The sequence below is a fragment of the Podarcis melisellensis genome, assembly GCF_964234715.1.
Source record: "Podarcis melisellensis genome assembly, chromosome: Z".
Taxonomy (NCBI): domain Eukaryota; kingdom Metazoa; phylum Chordata; class Lepidosauria; order Squamata; family Lacertidae; genus Podarcis; species Podarcis melisellensis.
The window spans coordinates 12,593,040-12,609,549 of record NC_138547.1 but is presented as its reverse complement, the minus strand read 5'-3'; the positions used below and the strand labels follow the sequence as shown (position 1 = coordinate 12,609,549).

Sequence of the window (16,510 nt, the reverse complement as noted above, 5' to 3'; positions counted from 1 at the left end):
TGGATCCAGGCAAGGTTCAAGCGGTACTGGAATGGAAGACACCGAAGACCAAGAAGGACGTGCAAAGATTCTTGGGGTTTGGGAACTTTTATCGGAAGTTCATCAAGAACTTTGCCCACTTGACGGCGCCCATCACCGACTGCCTCAGCAGCAAGAAGAAATTTGTTTGGACGGTGGAGGCGGATCGAGCCTTTGAAGAACTGAAAAGGGCTTTCGCCTCGGAAGAACAACTTCTGCATGTGGATTTACAAAAACCCATGAGAGTGGAAACAGATGCATCCGACCGGGCTATAGGGGCGGTCCTTCTTCAACCGGGGAGGAGTGCGTCGGAGTGGAGACCGTGTGCATTCTTCTCGCGGAAGCTGAATAAATCCGAGAGGAATTACACGGTGTATGACAGGGAACTACTTGCCATTCACGAAGCATTCCGGAGGTGGAGACATTTATTAATTGGGGCACAACACAAGGTGCAAGTGTGCACCGACCACAAAAATTTAGAGTATTGGAGAACAGCTCGAGTGCTCAACCAACGACAAGTGAGATGGGCACAGGAATTCTCCAAATTTAACTTTGAGATTTGTTATGTGCCAGGCCCAGAAAACGTCAGGGCGGATGCGCTCTCACGCAAACCAGAATATTGGGAAGGGGAGGAGGTGATCGAAGAGAGACATGTCATCCCGGAGGACCGCTGGGTGTGTGGGGCGGCGCTGGTGGGGCAACGGGAACTGGTGGAGGAAACGGAAAATGATGAATATGCCCAGGATAAGCTCAGAGGTCTCAGGGGGGAGGGCGAGAGCCCCGGAGGTTTTGAGGAAAGAAATGGGGCATTGTATTACAAAGGGGCACTGTATATACCCGAAGGTGAATTGAGGGGGAGAGTACTCAAGCAGTTGCATGATAGCCCCACGGCGGGACATTTTGGGCAACACAAAACCATGTGGTTGGTTACCAGGGAATTTTGGTGGCCTAAGGTGAGGGAAGATGTAAGGGAGTATGTAAGAGGGTGTGACCAATGTCAGCGAGCCAAAGGGGAAAGAAGGGCGCCGGCAGGGTTATTAGAACCTTTACCCACACTAGAACGGCCTTGGGAAGCGATATCAATAGATTTTATGACGGATCTGCCAAGGTCCAAGGGGAAAACAGCCATCATGGTAGTAGTAGACCTGTTAACTAAGATGTGCCATTTTGTAGCATGCTCACATGCAGTCACAGCGGAAGAAACGGCGAAGTTGTTTGTGGAACATATCTTTAGGTTGCACGGGGCTCCCTCGAGGGTGATCTTGTTGGTTTCTGCTTCCCTCACTGAGCAGCAGAAGTGCTTGTCACAAGACAGGTGTTTACATTCCACACAGTCTGTACTGTTGGAGGTTTTCCCACGGGAACGGGAGACTGGATGTGACGTATACTGGTTTCCTGTTTTTCCCTGCTCTTTGCAGTTTCAGTTTTGTGATTCTCTCCGTGCCTTAGAGGAGAGATGACGCTTTCTCTGCTCTGGCAGAGGGAAGATGTTTTTCTGTAACTTACCAGCTTTGAACTGTAAATAAAGTAGTATAGAGCATGTTGGCTCATACTTCTCATCATTCCGCTGTGCACTGGACACTGCTTATCAACAATATTTGGTTCCGGGTCCAGAAAAAAGCAGTGTTTTGAGGATGGACTTCACAAGTCGGGCTCCTGGCAAAGGAACAAAGGAGCAAGGAGACAAAGTGCCGGCAAAGTATCGGAAAAGCAGCAGAGAGACGGAACGCAAGGTATCTGCTCTGCGCGTCAAGATGATTGATGAAGGTATGTGCTACTGCTCCGGGCAGCCTGCCAGCTTCTAATTAATGGCTTTATGGCTGGACTTTGAACTTTTAAAGCCGTTTTCCACGGCACAAGCGTAGTGGCTTGGATGGCTGGGAAAGTGAAAGTAACAGTACAAATGCTGCAGTAAAGTGCAGCTGCAGCTCTATGACGCAGCAAGAATTTAGCACAGCATAGAGAAAGCACTTGGGGACTTTCGCTATTGAACTTGCCTTTTGGAATGCAGTTTGAAGCAGCTGCAAATAAACAGAAGAGCAGCACAGGCAAGGCAGAGGCTGTTTTGAGATTGCCTTTGGATTGAAGCAGCTGTACACAGAAGCAGCATGTATAAAGCAGCTTGATTTAAAGCAGCAGCAGACAAGCAGAAATGGCGACTGCAAAGCTAGCTGATGCTTGTGGGATTCCTAAGCTCAATAAGAAAAATTATGCGGACTGGGTTTTGTATGCAGAGGCAATTCTGCGGAAAGAGGGTCTGTTTGAGGTGATTACAGACAACCCCCCAGCTCCAGTTACAGATGAATGGAAAGCTAAGGATTCCAAGGCAAGGGGAACTCTTACATTGATAGTATCCCCAGAAGAGCTCTGTCTATTGCGTGATAAGACCTCAGCCAAAGAAATTTGGGATGCTTTGAAAGAGGCTCACTTAAGGACAGAAGCTGGGTCCACTATGTTTTACTTCAACAAGCTGCATAATATGGCTCTTGCTGAAGGTGGAGATGTGCGTATACATCTGATGGAGATGCAGAATCTGAGACATGAGCTGCAACAGAGAGGACTCAACTTTCCAGAGGCTGTGTATTCCTTCATGATACTACAATCTTTGGGTTCAGGTTGGGAGTCTGTTGCGACTCAGATTGCTATACAGCCAACTGCTCAGCTGACAGTGAACTATGTTACTGCCGTGATATTGAATGAAGCGGATCGCCGCGGTGCTAGCTGCATCAACAAGGGGGAGACTTCACAGTCGTCATCCCGCAGTGCAGTGGAACCACCAGATGGCGCCAAAGCTTTGAAGGCAGTGAAATGCTACTCATGTGGACGTCTAGGCCATATGAAGAGGGAATGCAAATATCCCAGGGCCAAGACAGAGCAGCGCAGCGGAAGCTCATCGCGTGGAAAAGGCCAGAGCAAAGGCAAAGGTCCGGTGTCCAGGACAACGCAGCACAAGGCAATGGTCTCACGCTTCGCTCCAAAGGTTACAAAGGTTGCAGAGGTTGCAGAGGTCCAGAAGACGTCTAGATCTTTCTTTGTTGTTGATTCAGCTGCAACGCATCACATGTGCAACGATAAGCGACTGTTCGTGTCTTTTACACCGCAGGAAGGTGCGATTCACCAGGCGGATGACCACACAATCCCCAGTAAAGGCTACGGAACTGTTGTTCTTCACAGTTTGGACTTATCGATACAGGACGTGCTTTATGTGCCGGACGCGAAACATAATCTGCTCAGCGTTGGACAGCTGATTGAGAAGAAGATTGACGTTTCCTTTAAAAACAATAGATGCATCATCACCAAGAGAAATGATTATCAATTGTACGCTGAATTTGTTGATCGTTTGTTTCTTTTGTATTATGATGATGTTGTGCAGGATGACACTTGTTGCATTGCAGGTTCTAACAAAAGTTTGCATGCAGAATGTATTCACGATTTTCACAGGAAATTTGGTCATTTGCATTTTGAGGCAGTATCAAAAATGCCTGCCTTGGTTGAAGGTATGACTATTAAACCCTGCAGGTACCACATGAAGTGCAAGGCATGCGCAGCAAACAAGGTGAAAATGGCTGCGAAAGGTAAGGTGTCTAGTAGGCAAGCTACAGAACCATACCAGGTTGTTCATGCTGATTTGGTTGGACCACTAGCGCCCTCTTTGGGTGGAAATAGGTACTTCATGGTTCTTCTTGATGCATTTTCCAGGTATATTTATGTGTACAATCTCAAGCAGAAATCAGAGGCTTTTCCTAGGTTCAAGGAATTCTGTGCTTGGTTGGAAAATGTGCATGGTAAGAAGATTAAGATTCTTTTCACCGACCGGGGGGGAGAGTTCACTTCTCAGCAGTTTGAAGCTTTTCTGGCTGAGAAAGGAATTCAACATGATTTGTCTAGTCCTCGCTCGCCATGGCAGAATGGGCTTGCGGAACGAGCAAATCAGACATTGCTTCAAGGGTTAAAAACCTTGCTGCATGATGCAAATCTTCCAGAGAGTTATTGGGCCGAAGCTCTCTCATGTTTCACTTACAGTTATAATCGCAGATTGTCTTCAGCGATTGGTTGTACCCCCTATGAGAAGATGTTTGGCAAGAAGCCATACATCAAACACATGAAAATTTTTGGTTCTGACATGTGGGTTCACTCACCACAAAACTCCAAGTTAGACAAGCGTGGATTGCATGGTATCTTTCTAGGTTATCAGAAAGGGTCTTACAGAATAATGATGACTGACTCTAAGGAAATTAAGCTCACAAGAAGTGTTGAGTACAATGCCAAGTGGGGGGAGAATGTGGGAATTTTCCAATGTTATCCTGATTACAGTGATGAGACTGAGGATAGTCAAAAGCAACTGCAACAACCCACACCCACTGATGAAGGTTCTGAGTCTGAAACTGAAACTGAATCGGGTGATTCAGAGGATTTCAAGAGTGCGAAAGCCTCTATGCGACCCTCTGAAAGCTCTGATCAAGAATTGGAGGAACCATTGTTCACAATAGGTCACTTTTCTCCTAAGAAGGAAGAGGAGAGTGTTGAAAACTTAAGGCTAATTCGCAGGTCACAGAGAGCCACAAAAGGCAGACCTCCAAAGAGATTTGCTGATGAGTTTGCTAAGATAGCAGTAACAGCTGTTAAAAGCTCCAAGAAGGTTTTTGAACCTTCAAGTTTCCAAGAAATCCAGGATTTGGATTCAAAGGAAGCTGAGCCATGGTTAAATGCCATGAAGGCTGAGCTTGATTCCTTGGAAAGGAACAAAACATGGGAGCTAGTTCCAGTAGTTCCAGGAATGAAATTGCTTGGAAGCAAATGGGTCTTCAAAGCGAAGACTGATCAAAATGGCAAGATAGTCAGACACAAAGCCAGATTGGTAGCCAAAGGATTTGCACAGGTACCAGGTGAAGACTATCACGAGACCTACTCACCCACAGTGAGGTATGAGAGCATTAGGCTTATGCTCAAGCTAGCTGCAGAGGAAAATCTACACATTAGTCACCATGATGTGAATACAGCTTTTCTGTACGGATCTCTACATGAATCACTTTATATGCTTCCACCTGATGGAGTACAGGTAAAACAGGGATATGTTTGTGCTCTGAAAAGGTCCCTTTATGGTCTCAAACAAAGTGCACGGTGTTGGCACACAAAACTCACTGAAGTATTGTTTTCTCTAGGTTTTAAGCAAGGGAAATCTGATCCATGTGTATTTGTCAAAGAGGAGGGGCAAAAGAAACTGTATTGTTTGTTTTATGTTGATGATCTTTTATTCTTTTGGAAAGATGTCACAATGTACAATAACGCCCTAGCTCAACTGAAAGAGCACTTTGACATGAAAGATCTTGGTGAGGTAAACAACTACCTATCTCTTGAAATAGAGAGAGATCAAGATGGTAACATTCTAGTACACCAGTCACGGAAAATTGCTGATGTGTTAAGCAAACTAAACCTGATGGATGCTAACCCTGTAGACACACCGATGACAACAGGTTATCAGGTAGATGACACTGAAGAAGCATTTTCTGACACTACACTGTACAGAAGTGTGCTAGGCAAGCTAAACTTCATTGCCAGATGTTCAAGACCAGACATTGCTGTAAGCTGTAATTTGCTAAGCAGACAAGTCAACAATCCTACTGTTAAGGATTGGAAAGCTCTGAAACGCATAGCGCGGTATTTGAAAGGCACTATGCATTACAGACTGAGATTTAACAATCAGAAGTCTGGTGGTCTTGAGATATTTGCAGATGCAAGTTTTGGAAGTGACACTACAGACAGGAAAAGTACGTCTGGAGTTTGCTATAAGTACAATCAGGGTCTATTTGATTGGTCGTGCAAGAAGCAAACAACAGTTAGCTTAAGTACTTGTGAAGCTGAACTAAATGCACTGTCTTATTCACTTAAAGATTGTGAATGGTTGTTACAATTGTGCAAAGACATGAAAATTCCTGTCAAATGTCCAATCCAGGTTTACCAGGACAACAAAGCATGTTTGGCTTTGCTGAATTCTGAAGGTTGTAAGCAAAGCACGAAGCACTTGCAATTGAAGGTGCAACATGCTAGGGAACGTATTCAGAAGGGACTCGTAACGGTGTCCTATATGCCAGGTAATGAAATTCCTGCTGATGTATTGTCCAAGATTGTATCAAGGGATCAACACTGTACCTATGTGCAGAAGTTGGGTTTGTACTGATATTGTACGAACACGCTGCCCAGTGATGTTCACAGAAAGGGGGAGGATGTTGGTTTCTGCTTCCCTCACTGAGCAGCAGAAGTGCTTGTCACAAGACAGGTGTTTACATTCCACACAGTCTGTACTGTTGGAGGTTTTCCCACGGGAACGGGAGACTGGATGTGACGTATACTGGTTTCCTGTTTTTCCCTGCTCTTTGCAGTTTCAGTTTTGTGATTCTCTCCGTGCCTTAGAGGAGAGATGACGCTTTCTCTGCTCTGGCAGAGGGAAGATGTTTTTCTGTAACTTACCAGCTTTGAACTGTAAATAAAGTAGTATAGAGCATGTTGGCTCATACTTCTCATCATTCCGCTGTGCACTGGACACTGCTTATCAACAGATCTCAGATCGAGGCAAACAATTTACTTCCAGGTTCTGGAGGAAGCTCATGAGCTTGCTACACGTGGAAGTTAATTTTTCAACTGCCCGGCACCCTGAAACCAACGGGCAGGCGGAAAGGGCAAATGGCATTCTTCAACAATATCTTAGGTGTTATGTCAATGACAGAGAGAACGATTGGGTCGAAAAGTTGGCGTTGGCAGAATTTGCCTACAATAATGCGGAGAATGTGTCCACAGGGATGAGTCCCTTTTTGGCTAATTACGGGTGTCACCCCAGGGCATTTCCAGGGGAAGGAGGGGAGAGATGGAGCGTTCCAGCGGCTGAACATTTTGTAGAAGAGATGGAAGCCATCCATCAGCAGCTCCAGCTCAACTTAGAAAGGGCCAAGGCACAATATAAGAAGCAGGCAGACAAGAACAGAAGGGAAGGTGAAACCATAAGGGTGGGGGATCAAGTGTGGTTGTCAACCCAAGGGTTGCCGTTCAAAGGGGGTTGTAAGAAACTGAGGCCCAGAAGATTGGGACCCTTTGAGGTGATTCAGCAGGTCAACCCGGTAGCTTTCAAACTCCGATTACCCAACCACATGAAATTGCACCCAGTGTTCCACAGGTCGTTACTGTCACCATACAGGGGGGGACGTGAAGGGGAGCACGTCAGGGGACCAGCCTTGGAAGAGAGGGAACGCCGCAACCATGTAGCGGAAATCCTCGATTCCAGGTGGAAGGGTAATCAGGTGGAGTATTTGGTGGCGTGGGAAGGGGAACCGGAGTCAGAAAACACCTGGGTAAGTGCAGAGGAAGTCAATGACGAGGTTTTAACAGAAACGTTCCACCAAAGGTTCCCGAGGAAACCTCAGCCTATAGCAAGGTTTAGGAGGGAGTATTTCGGCACCACCGATGAGGAAGAGGAAATGGAAGGGTTCACGGAGTCGGAGTTGGAAGATGGAGTGGACTCTGATGACGAAGAGTACCTAGAGAGTAGGAACAGCAACAAGTGGAAGGAAGTGTTCGCGACGTCGGAAGATGAGGGAGGTTCTTTCAGGGGTTTTACCTCCTCACCGCCAGTAGGAGAGGAGACGGGAGGGGGTGAAGGGGGCCCTGGAGGGGAGGTGGATGTCAGGGAACTGACATCTAAAGCGCCGCAGGTGCAAAGGCTCCCTGAGGTTGAGAGAGCAGTAGCAGCGGAAGAGGGAACCAGTAGAGGGCGAGCAAGAACTCCAAGGGAAAGTGAGTCGGAGGGATGGCTCAGAGACGCTTCAAGCGAAACCAGTGGGGAGGTCTCAGGACCTCCTATAGGGACACCCACACCTCGACGGAAACTGTCACGCCGAGAGGCCAGACGACGTGTTTCCGTTAAGGAGCTTTTATGTTGGAAACGTTTCCGAAAGCAGCCACTTTCGGATTCTACTAGTGATTGACGCAGCCATGCTGGAGGGGCTCCGTCACAGGCAGAGGTTTGAAAACCTGATCAAACTCTGAGGGACTTGCATTTTACGCACAAGCAGCTCATCGTCCCATCACAGTCATCTGTTTGGCAATTGTGAGAACAGGATGCTATATGGAGCCATGACCCATCCAGCTCAGTCCTTCCAAAATTGGGATGGCGCTGTGGGTTAAACCACAGAGCCTAGGACTTGCCGATCAGAAGGTCGGCGGTTCGAATCCCCGCGACGGGGTGAGCTCTCGTTGCTTGGTCCCTGCTCCTGCCAACCTAGCAGTTCGAAAGCATGTCAAAGTGCAAGTAGATAAATAGGTACTGCTCTGGCAGGAAGGTAAACTGTGTTTTCGTGTGCTGCTCTGGTTCGCCAGAAGTGGCTTAGTCATGCTGGCCACATGACCTGGAAGCTGTACGCCGGCTCCCTCGGCCAGTAAAGCAAGATGAGTGCCGCAACCCCAGAGTCGGCCATGACTGGACCTAATGGTCAGGGGTCCCTTTACCTTTACCTTACATGTTGTTAGACTACAAGTCTAGTTATCTCTGATCATTAGTCTCATTGGCTGAGGCTGATGGGAGTTCTAGTCCCAAACATCTGACAGGTACTACATTGGGGAAGGCTGATGAGGCCCAGTACTATCTACTCCCAAGTGGCAGTGACTTTCCCAAGCTCTCAGGCAAAGAAAGACTCTTTCCCAGCCCTACTGGCTGATGCCTTTTCCCAAACTAGATAAGAAGGGCTATTCTTGGAACCTTTTAAGCCATCGTGCACCTGCTCCATATGTTAATACTTTGCAGATGCAAATTTGCTTGCCCCACATATAACATCAGGTGTAGGGCAGGCTGCTGTGTTTTGGAGGTGGGGACAAATTAGGATATCGGCCATGCCCAGAGGTTGGAGGTTGCCTGCCACTCCCACCCTTATGGTGTATAAAGCAAAACACAACCAACATTTGTGTATTCTTTATCATACACATTGTCCATCAGTATTACCAAACTCTTTGCTGTCTTTCCCCCCTCTGTTCTGTCTTGTAGAGATGCTGGCAGGTTATTAAGGGACAGAGCCGGAAGCAAAAGTAATTGAAACTGCTAGAGCCTGAAATAAAAATAAAGGAACGCCCGCCCCAATCTTTCCCCCCTCTTTCTTCTAATTTTAGCTTAAGGAGCTTCACTGGGTCACATCGATCAGTTCCCTGGGTCATGAGAAGTTTATCGCTGTCCAGAGCTTGGCTGATAACTCGGGGGAAATAATTTGGCGTCTAATTAAACTGGCATTTAAAATGCGCCAAGTCTAGTAAGTGGCATATTGAATACCACTCTCCTCCCTCCCCAAGCTGAGTAGTTTTTTTCAAAAAAAGGGAAAAGGAAGCTGCTTTGACATAACCATTTGCGCTAAAGAGAGAAGCAGCAAGACTTGGGTGGGCCAGAAATGTCCTACTGTAGTGTGCTGCACTCTTTCTTTTTGACAGCTTTATAGCCTGTAGAGAGATAGGGAGAGAGAGAGCTTTTGCACACATGCATTGTTGAGTTTCTTTTTGCCTTGGGTGTAGAAGAGGTGGGTTTGTGACCTGTCCCTAGAAAAGCAGAATCCTTTTTTTGGAAGAAAATGTCCCCTGTCTGGTTTGGACTTCAAATGAGACGCCACCCCCCCTTTTTTGAGGTCCTCATCACCACCCTCAAAACTGCTTGGGTGGGTCTGACAGCTCTTGCCCTTCTCAAGGTGGCTCCAAGGTGACTGAAAACCCCCAAACCCTATACTCCACAGAGCCACTTCTCTTCCTCCCACCCTTGCAATGGCTTCAGCATTCCAAGCATAATGGATGCCTCCCTTGCTCCTTTGTAGCTGGACCATGGTGAGCCCCGAGGGAGGCGAAGAGGGAGAGGGAGAGAAATACAGGGCTAGCCAGCAGCAGTGCTCAGACGAATGACCAATGGCTTCAGCATTCTCTACATGAACGCACAGAGTATGGGAAACAAGCAAGAAGAACTTGAACTCTTACTACAGGCAGGCAAATATGACCCCAATAGGCCTAATTACTGAAACCTGGTGGGATGAGACTCACAACCGGAATGTAGAAATTGAGGGGTACAACCTGCTTATAAGAAATAGATCAAACAGGAAGGGAAGAATAGGAAAAATGTGTGCATTTGTGAAGAGATCCGTGACTTGGAGCATGGAAAGCAAGTTGAGAGATTATGGGTAAAAATTGTAGGAGAGGGAGACAGCAGTCCTTACTGTGGATGTTTGCTATAGGCCTCCAAGCCAGATCATCAACCAGACTTGGATGATGCTTTCGTATAGCAGATTACTTAACGTTCAAAAAGAAGAGCTATAGTAGTATGGCAGACTTCACTCCCCCCCCCCCCCCATCTGTTGGAACTCAAACTCTGCCAGGAATGTAGAGTCCAACAAATTCTTCCACTGCCTCGCTAGCAATTTCATTACCCAGAAGGTGAAATAAGCAACAAGGGAGTCACCTTTCTTGGGCCTGGTCCTCACTAATGGGGAGAAACTGATCAACGAAGTGAAAGTATGGGGAAACTTGGGAGGAAGTTTTCAGTTGGCAGTGGTGCAGCAATAAAACTGCTAGCACATTCACAAAGCTAAGCAGGATCCAGTATGGTTTCAAATTGAATGGGAGACTGCATGTTGAGGTTCCTGCATTCCAAGGAGTTGGACTAGATGTCCTTAGGGTCCTTTCCAACTCTGCAATTCTGTCATTCTCTGATTCTATGTCCTCATTGATTTCACTATACACCAAGGAAAAGTTGAGTGTAGTCAGACGTGCACACTGGACTTTAAGAAGGCTGATTTCTAAAAGCTTAAGGAACTACTAGGTAAAGTCCTATGGTCAGAAATACTCAAAGAGAAGGGAATCCAAGATACATGGGAGTTTCTTAAAGGTGCAATTCTGAAGCCATAAAGGCAGCCAATTCCCAAAAGAAATAAAAGTGGAAGGCACCTAAAGAACCAGGTGTGGCTAAATAAGGAGCTGACGAATGAGCTGAGATGTAAGAAGGGCATGTATAAGAAATGGAAGAAAGAAGAAATCACAAAGGAAGAGTATACAGAAGTAGTCAACAGCTGCAGGGAGGTCAGGCAGGCCCAAACTCAGAATGAACTGAAGCTTGCAAGACAGATTAAAAATAACTACGTTTCTTTGGCTATGTTCAAAGCAAGAGGAAGAACAAGCAAGTAGTAGGTCCTCTGTGTGGGAAGATGGAGAAACGCTATTGGGTGACAGAGTGAGGGTGGAACTGCTCAATACCTACTTTGCCTCTGTCTTCACCCAAAAGGAAAGCAGTGCCCAACAGAATAAACAATACAAGAAAGAGCTGCAGCCCAAACAAGGAAAAGAGTTGGTAAGGGAACACCCAGCTAATTTAAATGAATTCAAATCTCCAGGGCCTGATGAACTGCACCCAACAGCACTAAAGGAGCTTGTGGATGTAATCTCATGGCTTCTGTCTATAATCTTTAAGAACCTCACCTGTTCTCCAAGAGTTCTCTAAGACTGGATGTGGGCAAATGATGTCACCATCCCCATATTCAAAACGGGGAGGAAAGAAGTCCCAGGTAGCTATTGACTAGTCAGCTTTTTTTCTGGGAGTACTCAAGGGAATGCAGTACCGAAACTTTTTGCTTCTTCAAATGTTAAAAGTGTAACACTTAGTGTAACAACTTCACGGTGAGTACCAGCACCTTTTTTTCTTCTTTTCTTTTTTTAAGCACTGGATACCAGGAAAGGTGCAGGAACAGATCTTTATAAACAACTTGGATGAAGGTATTGAGGGATGCTCCTCAGATTTTCAGGTGACATCAAACTGGGACGGGTGGCTAATGCTGCAGAATACCTTAACTAGACCCAAATCAGAATTCAGTTATTACCTTAACTGGTCCAATACTAACAGAATGAATAATAATAATAATAATAATAATAATAATAATAATAATAATAATTTATTATTTGTACCCCGGACATCTGGCTGGGTTTCCAGTCTCATGGGCAGCTTCCATAGAAACCAAAAATACAGTAAAATATCACAGATTAAAAACTTCCCTGAACAGGGCTGCCTTAAGATGTCTTCTGAATGTCAGGTAGTTATTTATCGCTTTGACATCTGATGGGAGGGCGTTCCACAGGGCGGGCGCCACTACCGCGAAGGCCCTCTGCCTGGTTCCCTGTAGCTTTGCTTCTCGCAATGAGGGAACCGCCAGAAGGGACAAATGTAAGGTTCTCCTCTTAAGCAGGAAGAACCAACTGCACAAATATAAGATGGGGAGGGGCACCTGGCTTGCCAGTGGTACATCTAGGGTCTTAGTAGACTGCAGGCTTAACATGAATCAACAATGTGATGTACATGCAAAAAAAGGGCTGATGTTATTCTAGACTACAGTGGTACCTTAGGTTACATACACTTCAGGTTGCATACGCTTCATGTTACAGACTCCGCTAACCCAGAAATGGTACCTCAGGTTAAGAACTTTGTATTAGGATGAGAACAGAAATCGTGTTCTGGCAGCGCGGCAGCAGCAGGAGGCCTCATTAGCTAAAGTGGTGCTTCAGGTTAAGAACAGTTTCAGGTTAAGAACGGACCTCTGGAACGAATTAAGTACTTAACCCGAGGTACCACTGTACATCATTCTGCCTTGGTCAGACCACACCTGGAATACAGTTGTACCTTGGTTCTTGAACAGAATGCGTTCCAGGAGTCCGTTTGACTCCCGGAACCATTCGAAAACCAAGGTGTGGCTTCCAATTGGCTACAAGAGTGTCCTGCAACCAAGTGGAAGCCGTGGAAGCCATGCTGGACGTTCGGCTTCTGAAAATAGTTCAAAAACCGGAACACTCACTTCCAGGTTTCGATCGTTCGGGAGCTGATTTGTTCGGGAGCCAAGGCATTTGAGATCTATACCTCACCCATGTATTGGATTATGGCAGTGTGCTCTGTGTGGGGCTCCCCTTGCATTTGATCTGCAAACTGCAGTTAATGGAAAATGCTGCGGCATAATTACCAACAGGAATGATAACTTGTCAGCATGTAACACCTCTGCTCAGAGACCTGCACTGGTTGTCGATTTGCTACAGAATCAGATTTGAGATCACCTTACCCTGTATATGTCAATTTGATCACCACAATCTGCGCAACTGGCACTATTATGGGTGCAACATAATGCCCGTTTTGCATCTGTAATATATGGATCTTTTAGTATGGCACTAAAAGGTTTAGAAATCCTTGCCTATTTGCATCAGACAGGCACCTTCACTATTACTGTTTTTGGCACCCTCTGAAAACATTTTTGTCTAGGGAAACCTATCTGGATATATAGAATGTTGATGTGCTTTAACCTTGAATGTTTAAATAGCTGGTTTTAATTGTTCTTAAAATAATTTAATTTTTTATTCTCCTTGTTAACTGCTTTGCATTTTTTTTTTTTGTCAAGCAGTATGTAAATTTCATGTAATAAATAATTTGATGAAAATGTACTGGCACGATGAGCAGTACATTTTCCAAGAGCTCAGTTGGTATATATTCGCACCCATCACATAGCCTGCCCAGTCTTCATCCCGCAGATTCCTCATCTGCAGTTTCACCCATCTGCAGTTTCACCCATCACATAGCCTGCCCAGTCTTCATCCCGCAGATTCCTCATCTGCAGATGATGCTTTTTTAAAAAATGTGGTGTTTTATGCACACCCCACTTCCCTTTAAATGGCTACCACCTCCTTTGCCAGCGCTTGTTCTGAACTAAATTTGGTGGCTTGACGTGTTTTTCCTTGTAATGCTGCTCGGTAGTTTTCCAATTTGTTAAGCTCATTGTGAATCATGATTCTATCTTCACTGCATTGTTTTCTGTTCTGGACATGGGGTGGCTAAGTGAACACCAGCAATTTTTACTTCTGTGTTTGCTAAAGTTATCCAGCATCCCTAGTGCTAGCCCCCTCCTCCAGCCACCGCTCTCTACAGCAGGCTTCACCCAACCTGGTGGCTTCTATGAACCTTTCCCAGCATGGTCATACTGGATGAGGTTGATGGGAGCTGAGATCCAAAACACCCAGAAGGCACCAGGTTGGAGGTTTCCCTACAAATGCTCTCTTCAGTTTGCATGGGGAACGCATTTGGCTCTCTGACCTCTCTCTCCTGCCACAAGCCTTCTATAGTGTCCTTGTTTTTGCTTAAGTTTGGAGGACTAATCTTCCTGAAACTTGCTAGATTTGAAGATGTCTGTCTCCACTTTCTTGCCCTTCCTTATCAGGAAAATGAAGAGTTTTCATACCAAGTGGGTTGCAAGAGTACTTCGACACAGAACCCATAGGCTGCACACTGCCTTATTGTGTGGGGATGGCGGAGCAAGCCCAAAATTTGACGCCCTGCCCTGCCCTCGCACTGCCTTTCGAAAGCTGGCTTAGTGAGGCTCCAACCTTTGGCAATGAGCCACAACGCTCTGGCTAACTAGGCTTTGTGAAAGATATAGGTGAAATCTAGGAACCTGTCAGAGCACTCACACCTCCTTCCCAAACCCCAGCTTACCCAATGTAAGGGCTGGGGGGTATCAGATGATTCCGAGGGCCACCCAAAAAGCACACTGGACTACCCTGATCCAGAGCAAGCTTGCCTGAAGTGTTGTTAGATAGAATGATAGTTATGAAACACTCTGTGTGTGTGTGTGTGTGTGTGTGTGTGTGTGTGTGTGTGTGAACTGATTGCAGAATTCAATTTTATACAAAATTTGTGCTAAGCATGTTTTTTAAGAGTCACACATATATGCAACCCTGGGTGTGTCACTTAAAACGCCTTGAGAAACAACCTCTCTGCAGAATAGTTCCACTGTTCCTTTTGGGGTTTCATCCTCTTCCGTTCCCCCTCCCCTGCCTTTTCTTTCCAGTTGCCCCATTTTCGTTCTGCGTCTGGATATTTTTAGCCTGCTTTGTATATCTGTTTCTCTGTCCTTCTCTCTCTCTCTCTCTCTCTCTCTCTCTCTCTCTCTCTCTCTCTCTCTCTCCTCCCTCTCTCCCCACCCTTCCCAGTTTGCTTTTCTGTCAGAGGCAGGGAAACTGGCATTTTCTCAGTTTTCTCATTCCCACCCCCCCCTCTGTTGGGTCTGCCTTGCCATTTCTCCATCTGTTTCTGCTTCCATTGGCTTGTTCACACCATCTTGTTTACTTGCTTATTTAAGTAAATTCAGTCTTGGTGTTTTCCACCTAGTCTTTTACTCTCTTTTTTTGTACAAATCGTGTAAAGGTTCTAGGGATAGAACTACAGCAACATGTTCTGCTCTTTTTAATGCGAATACAGTGGTATTAACATTTTCCAGAGATAATTTCAAGGAAGGAAGGAACTTCTCTCCTCTCCCTCCTTCCCACCTCCACCCCCACTCCACCTAATGGGCTGATTTTCAGTCTCAAAAGTGAGGACTGTGTTTCTGGTGATGACTAAGCAGGTGAGCATCAGAAGACCCCCGCTGGATCAATCCAGTGGCCCATCTAGGCCAGCATCCTGTTCTCACAGTGGGAAGCCAGATGCCCCAACAGGAAGCCTGAAAGCAGGACCTGACTGCAATAACACTCCTCCCTCCTTTCATTTCCAAGCACTGATAAGCAGAAACATACTGCCTCCAGCAGCGTTCTAGTCCTCATTGTTAAGAATGTAGGAAGCTGCAACAGAGTTGGGCTGTTGGTTCATCTAGCTCAGTGTTGCCTACTCTGACTGGCAGCAGCTCTTGGGTTTCAGGCAGGAGATCTCTCCCAGCCCAGCAAAGATGTGCCATTGGGGATTGAACCTGGTCCCTTCTGGATGCAAATCAGATGTTCTACCACTGTGATGTGGCCTGATGACTTTTAGGCAATTTGCCCTGCTGCTTTGAATAATATAGCAGCTGCTGACTTAAAACATAGAAGATGTGATGATGTATTCTGATGTTATCTCAAGTGAGAAGATGAGTGGCAGGTGTATAGTCTGTCATATGTTTGAGGACTGTGGAGAAATATTGTTCCGATTACACAAGAGAAATTAAACCCGCCTCCCGATTAACACTTTTGCACTTACCGTACCTGGAAAAATGTCCAACTCCACACACTTTGGAAGGGGGGAGAGGCAAAACATGGTGTATAAATAAACCATAAGACTTTTCCTGCCCCTATTCTTGTTTATTTGCTATGCAAATGCCTGCCTAACTCCTGCCACTACAAGAGTCATACCTTGCCTCTAGCACAACCCTATGTAGAGACACACTGAGATTCAGTGGTTAGTGTGTCAGACTAGAACAGGGGTCAGCAAACATTTTCAGCAGGGGGACAGTCCACTGTCCCTCAGAGATTGTGGGGGGCTGGACTATATTTTTTTGGGGGGGGATGAACGAATTCCTATGCCTCACAAATAACCCAGAGGCGCATTTTAAATAAAAGCACACATTCTACTCATGTAAAAACACTAGGCAGGCCCCACAAATAACCCAGAGAGGCATTTTAAATAAAAGGGCACATTCTACTCATGTAA

At 45.9% G+C, this 16,510-nt stretch overlaps 1 protein-coding gene across 1 annotated transcript in view; it reads left to right on the top strand.

Annotated features, from left to right (window-relative positions):
- The window catches only part of SCAI (suppressor of cancer cell invasion), a 90,869-nt gene that overhangs the window by 29,247 nt on the left and 45,112 nt on the right, over positions 1–16,510 (top strand). The gene's annotated exons all lie outside the window — the stretch shown is intronic.